Consider the following 6,811-nt stretch of genomic DNA (forward strand, 5'->3'; position numbering starts at 1 on the left):
GGGAGAGGGAGAGGGAGAGGGAGAGGGAGAGGGAGGAGAGGGAGAGGGAGAGGGAGAGCGAGCTAATGTTGCAGGCTTTTGAAACCTCCAAGCATCTACCCCCTGTAATGAACCTCCTCCAACAAGGTCACACCTCCTAATCCTTCCCAAACTGTCTATATCATAAACAGTTGTAATCCTTTTCTGGTTACCTCTTTTGCTTACACTGGATTTGTTTGAAAAAGATGTAGAAAGTTTACTAGAAACTTTCCTGTCCATTTTTTATTCATGCATTTATCATCATCATCGTCCTTCTTCATCACTGGGTTTTCCTGTGTTAAAGTTCTGGCTGTCCTGGAACTGGTTTTGTAGACCAGGTTGGCCTTGAACTCCCAGAGCTTTTCCTGCCTCTGCCTCTCAAGTGCTGAGATTAAAGGTGTACACCATCATGCCCGGCTCCTGTCCATTTTTTTTTTTAATATTTCCCATATAGCAAGATCGATGCAGTTTTGAGTCATTTGGAAAAAAATTATTATCAAGCCAGTAAGATGGTCCAGCTGGTAAAGAAGGCTGCCACCAAGTCTGATGACTCTGGGTGGTTCCCTGTGACTCATATGGTGGGTGAGAACCATCTCGCCCAGATTGTCCCCTCTTCTTCACATGTGTGCCATGACACACCACACACACACACACACACCAGCACACATACCCTCACACAAAATTTTTTTTAAAGAACAGTTAAAAAACATTTCTTCAAATGTCAGTGAGGAGAGAGGAAAGGGAGAAAGAAAGTGAAAGGGACATTTTGGAACCATGTGAAGAAAATGTTTAAAGAAAGAAGGAGCAACCATTTTTTTAAAGTTTTGCCCCGAGTTATATAACACACGTATGGAAAACTGAGCAAGGGACTTGTTGGAGACTGTTTTTCAAGGGGAAAAACTCATTTGGAGTAGGCCCAGAAGGACTGGGAGAGGGTGTGTGCACAGAAAGTACACAGTCTTCTTTGTACGAATTTTACCATAAAAAAAGAAAATAAATAGAACTGTAGGAATCCAAAATGTTTGGGGGTTGTTTCTGGTAAGAAGACAAGGGATATGGCACTTGTTGCTCTTACAGAGAACCCAGGTTTAGTTCCCCGTACCCATGATGGCTTACAACTTTCTCTTCAGGAAGATCCAACACCCTCATCTAACCTCCAGAGGCACCAGGCATGCATGTGGGACACATACATACATGTAGATAAGACACATAAAAACAAAAATCAATCTTTTTTTGGAACTGTATAAATATAGCTCGTGCATAGAGCTGGTGGGACTTTTCCAACACTGGAAGAAATAAGGCATCAGAGAGACCGTGGGTAGAATGTGGGTAAATGGAAGAGGTTGGGATGGAGCCCTCACTTGTAGGAAAGCCACACAGAGTAGCAGGAAGAAAGACAGTATAGAGGCCAGGTAAATAGGTGGATGCTGCTGTAAGAGCCAAGGGCTTCTGACTATATCTAGCACAGGCTGTTTAATTGCATGCTATGACTTTTCATTTCACTGAACATTGTTTAGGTGTCAAACACACATGCTACGATTTTGGTATAAACATTATGGGGAAAGTCCCTTTGCTTGCAAAAGAGAAGTAAATAAATATTTGTGGTTTGGTAAGTGTTATCTCGAAAGCACGCGAAACTGCTGCAGAGGCTAATTCTGAGAAAAATGGAACTTTCAGCATGTGTAAGTATGAGACCAGGACGAGTGTCTTACAGCCAATGTTCCAGACCAGTAGCTTTTAAATTCGACACAATTAGATGTTGGCAATGTGAGAAACATTGCCCTCTGAGACAGATAAGTAAAGGCTATATTTGGCATTTGGTCAGCTTGAGGTTTATATAGAAAAACTTGCCTAAAGGTATTAATATTTTAGATCTCTGGTCCCAGTTTCTGCCTGTTGCATCTCAGTAGCAGACATCAGTCCTGCTTCCAGACAGAACTTGGTTCTTTGGTTAAAGTTTTACAATTACTTTTTTTAGTATGGATTTTAACCTCCCCTCTTTTTTGCCTATTAATTTTTAATAAGTTTTATTTTTTATTTTGTGTTTATGAGTATTTTTCTACATTTATGTCCATGCACCACACGTGTGCCTAGAACTAGCAGTGGACATTTGTGAGCCAGTTGTGGTTCAGTGAGTTGTGCGTGCTGGGAATTAAACCTGGGTCCTCTGAAAAAGCAGCAAGCTCTCTTTAAAACACTAAGCCATCTCTTAAGCCCTCTTTCTGTTCTGAGAGAGGGCCTCATGTTCCTGAAGCGGGGGTCCAGCTTGCTGCCTTGGCAAGGGAAGCCTTGAACTTCCGATGTCTTGCATCTACTTCCTCAGTACTGGGATAATAAACCTATCATGGACTGCTGGAGACAGAACTTCACACTTGCTTAGAAGCACTGGGCTCTGGCTCCAATCCCCTGAGGTTTTGTTCTTTTGGTTAGGTGGAACTGATGAAAGTTTCGATGTAGCTCTTGCCATAGAATGCATAACACCCTGTGATGAATCTCCAGCACGAACAAACAAAAGAGAAATTAAAAAAACATGTAAGACAGGTGTGATCATACATGCCTATACATGCCCATAATCTCAGCATGTGAGAATTGGAAGTAGGAGGACTAGGAGTTCAAGGATAGCCTTGGTTACATCATGATTTGTATGCTAGCCGAGGGGCTATGTGAGACTCCACCTCGAAAATCAAAACAACAATAACACATGAAATAAAAATGAGGAACTCACGAATGATTACTTAGATATTGACAGTGGGCTTGAATTTTAAACATTGTTAAGCTTTGTGCATACATACATCTTAGAGTTCCAGGCACACGAACTGAGTGAGATCCATGCTCTTACAAGTTAGCATTAGGACATGAATAATTCACTTGGTGGTTCTCATTTCATAGTCGGGTTTCTGTGGACTGAGATGGACCCAGATGCAAAATCCAAACTCAGCTTCATGCAGCTGCACTCTGGCTCTCCTCATTCATTTAACAGCTTCCGGGAGGTTCTATAAGTGACGGTAGAAGAGACACAGCAGATGTGTATCACAGCTCCAGAAGTCTAGAGTGGAGAGATGGGTCTGTAGCAGATTGACAGTTTAAGAAGGACTGCAGGTGGGGTCACCTCCTGGGGATGCAATGTCGTCTCCTTTCCTCTCCTAGCTTTTGTCTGAAAATCAAACTGTCCTATTAGAAGCAGGAGAGACGACTGTGGTGGTTGGACATGCTTGGCCCACGAAGCGGCACTATTTGGAGGTGTAGCCTTGTTGGAGGAATTGTGTTACTGTGAGGGTGTGCTTTGAGAGCTTCCTCCTAGCTACTTGAATGCCTTCTTCTCCTGTTTGCCTTTATTAAAAGAGGTTGAATTCTCACCTCCTCCTGCACCATGCCTGCCTGGGAGCTGCCATGCTTCTGCCTTAATGATAATGGCTGAACCTCTGAATTTGCAAGCCAGCCCCAATTAAATGTTGCCCTTATAAGAGTTGCCTTGGTCATGATGTCTGTTCACAGCAGTAAAACTCTAAGACAACTGTTATTCAGAAATCTTTCTTTTCAGATACATATTACAGTGAAAACAATCCTCCGAAATCCAGACCCTCTTAGATGTGGAAGAACGTCTCTCTCACGGAGACTTGAGTAAGAGCTGTGTCTTTGTGGTTATAGCAAAGTGGACAGATTCATGTTCGACCCCAACACCCAACACACTGATGATGAAGTAAAAACCAAGGCACATCAACAGACAACATCGACGAAAACTGAGACGTTTTTATAATAAGAAGGCTTACATTGTCTTTTAGAAATGGCTTCTTCTTAGAACACTTACATATGTGCAGTATCCATGCCCGTGTGCACTTGAGTTCACGAGTGTGAACGTGCCCTCACAGCCACAGCCACATGTGACTCTAGGTGACTCTGTATCCCAGCAAGCTGTTGCTCAGGCTTCCTGATTAATAGTGTTGAAGCGCAGTCTCATTCCTCAGTGGCTCTCTCCAACAGAAATGTTAAATGCAAGGACCACCAAATATTTAAAATGGCAGTTTGCCAACATTTATAAACTCAAAAGTCTTTTTCCTTATCAGCAGGCATAAGTATTATGAAAACCCAAAGGAATTATAAATCCATATGAATTTTATATTCCAAGAATGGCACAATAATAAGGGGGCTGTACACTGCATTGCTAGAGCAGCCCACCCCACCTCCCACCCCAGCTATACGGAGTCAGAGATGGAATCAGTGCGAAGCCTGAGCTTTGGGTTCTCTTGGACAGTTTTTGCAGCTGCAGCAGCACCTTCCATGAAGCTCTCTCTTGCTTCTACAAGAAAGTCAGTTGTTGGCTTCAGGTAGCATTTTGTCTAAGCTCCATCCCACAGTTACTTGGCAACAGCCAGGTATGCTCCCGCCCCCCCCCCCCCCGCCCCCCCTCCCCGTTACTTGCTGTAAATCTTTTTCCTTTTTAGCTGCTCTCAAAAAGTTGCTGGAAATGCAGACACAGGGGTCTGTCCAAAGTCTGGGTGAGCGCACAGAAACCTTGCAGGGTGACTGGGATACGGTCATGAAGTACCTGTCTACCTTCTATTTCCTTCCCCACCTTCTCCTCCCACCATTTTCAATCCCTTCTCTTTGCCTGCAGTTTACGATTGTGAACAAAGCCAAGTCTGTACAGGCTTATAAAACAAAAGCTACCCTTCACTGAGTTCTCATATTTTCCCTCAGCTACCATTTAGATATGCTTTCTCCAAAGAGCTAAACTTCTGGAAAGACTAATCAATACTTTCCCACACATTGACACCGGCTGTTCTTTTCGTAGTACATTATAATCTGGATTTATTTTGCCCTACCCTATAATCTAGATTTGAATGAAATAATACTTGTAAACGTTATAAATAATCTTACTGATGCGGTTAGTAGCTGACTCACAGTCCTTATGAACATTTGGTTTGACCACATTCTCCTTTCGGGGATATTCTTTGACTCTGGCTTCTATGACATTGCATTTTTTTGAACAATACAGACCTCCTAGCCTCATTAGTAGGCAAATAAAAACCAGATTTTGCATTAGCATAGAGCTCTAATTCTTTTCTTTCTCTCCTTTCTTTCTTTCTTTCTTTCTTTCTTTCTTTCTTTCTTTCTTTCTTTCTTCTTTCTTTCTTTCTTTCTCCCAGAAAAAGAACACAAAATGTATTATTTGCCAAAAGCATGTAAATATTAGACCTCTGTCTTGTAATTGCTCACTGTATAGTCTATGAACTTTATAGTGATTTCTTTCTAATGATTTCTAAGAACTGATAAGGCAAAATACTTGCCCTCATAGAACACAACTGCAAATACATTGAATAATTGTTATTTTTAAACAATGAAGAATATAGAGAAAAATACTCAAAGTCAAGCTCTGGCCTCTAAACATGTATGTACAGGTAAGTGTGCCCTTCCACATACATAGGCAGGACAGACAGACAGACAGACACACACACACAAGTGCAACAATAATAATTGCAATTTTAAATCTTAAAAATCCATCCAGGGCTGGTGAGATGGCTCAGTGGGTATGAGCACCCGACTGCTCTTCCGAAGGTCCAGAGTTCAAATCCCAGCAACCACATGGTGGCTCACAACCATCCGTAATGGGATCTGAAACCCTCTTCTGGTCTGTCTGAAGACAGCTACAGTGTACTTACATATAATAATAAATAAATAAATCTTTAAAAAATATTATTAAAAAAAATCCATCCAGCACTGAGGAGATGACTTAGCAAGTCACACAAGTCTTTTTTGTTGTTGTTGTTGTTTTGTTTTGTTTTTTGTTTTTTCCAGACAGGGTTTCTCATGTAGCCCTGGCTGTCTTAGAACTCACTCTGTAGACCAGGTTGGCCTTGACCTCAGAAATCCACCTGCCTTTGTCTCCCAAGTGCTGGGATCAAAGTTGTGCGCCACCACTGCCTGGCAGTCACACAAGTCTTACACCCTGATCCCAAGGTGGAAGGAGAGAACTGACCCCGGAACAACCTCCTCTGACCTCCACAGAGTGCTGTAACACACACACACACACACACTAACACAAATTAAAATTAAAAAAAGAGTGCAGCTAAAAAGGGAAACTTTGATGTCACTGAAGTCAAGAAGAAATTCATTAGATTACTTGAATTTATATGAATTAAGGATTACTCTGACATATTCCTTTAATAATGGTTTCACAGTAATGTCTAACAGGCTAACAGGGCTGGTGCTATACCTTGGAGACTAAGGACACTTACTGTCCTTTAGATTATCTGGGTTCAATTTCCTACACCCTCATCAGATAGCTTACATCTGCCTGTAACTCCAGTTCCTGAACCTGTGGGGTATACATGGTACACATAGACTCATGCAGCCACACACAGAAATAAAAATAATAAATACTTAAAAACAAATAAAGTGACATCTGAAAAACAAAAGTAATATCTAACAGGTAAAGCTGGGCTGATACCTCCTTGGCTATTTGCTCAATGAAGATATTTGAAAGAGTGTTTGTTAAAGACTTTTCCAGGGACGTTTCTATTCCTCTCAAAGAACAATGGCAAATGGAAGGAATAATTCCATCGAGTCTTGCTTGGTGAACTAATGAGCTTAATTAAAGTTACTTTCCAAATCATGGGCAGCTTGCCAGCTATGCCTCTTAATACATCATTCTCCCAAGCATATATGCTCAATTTTGTACCTTTGAGGAAAGGATGTGCCTCTGAGCTCTTGACTCTTCAGGAGGGCATGTTCGTGGAAGCAATCTTTTGAGGGTCTCCAGTGGGTACACCACAACTGCTTTGATCACAAGGAT

The sequence above is a fragment of the Mus caroli genome, chromosome 5, assembly GCF_900094665.2.
Source record: "Mus caroli chromosome 5, CAROLI_EIJ_v1.1, whole genome shotgun sequence".
NCBI lineage: Eukaryota > Metazoa > Chordata > Mammalia > Rodentia > Muridae > Mus > Mus caroli.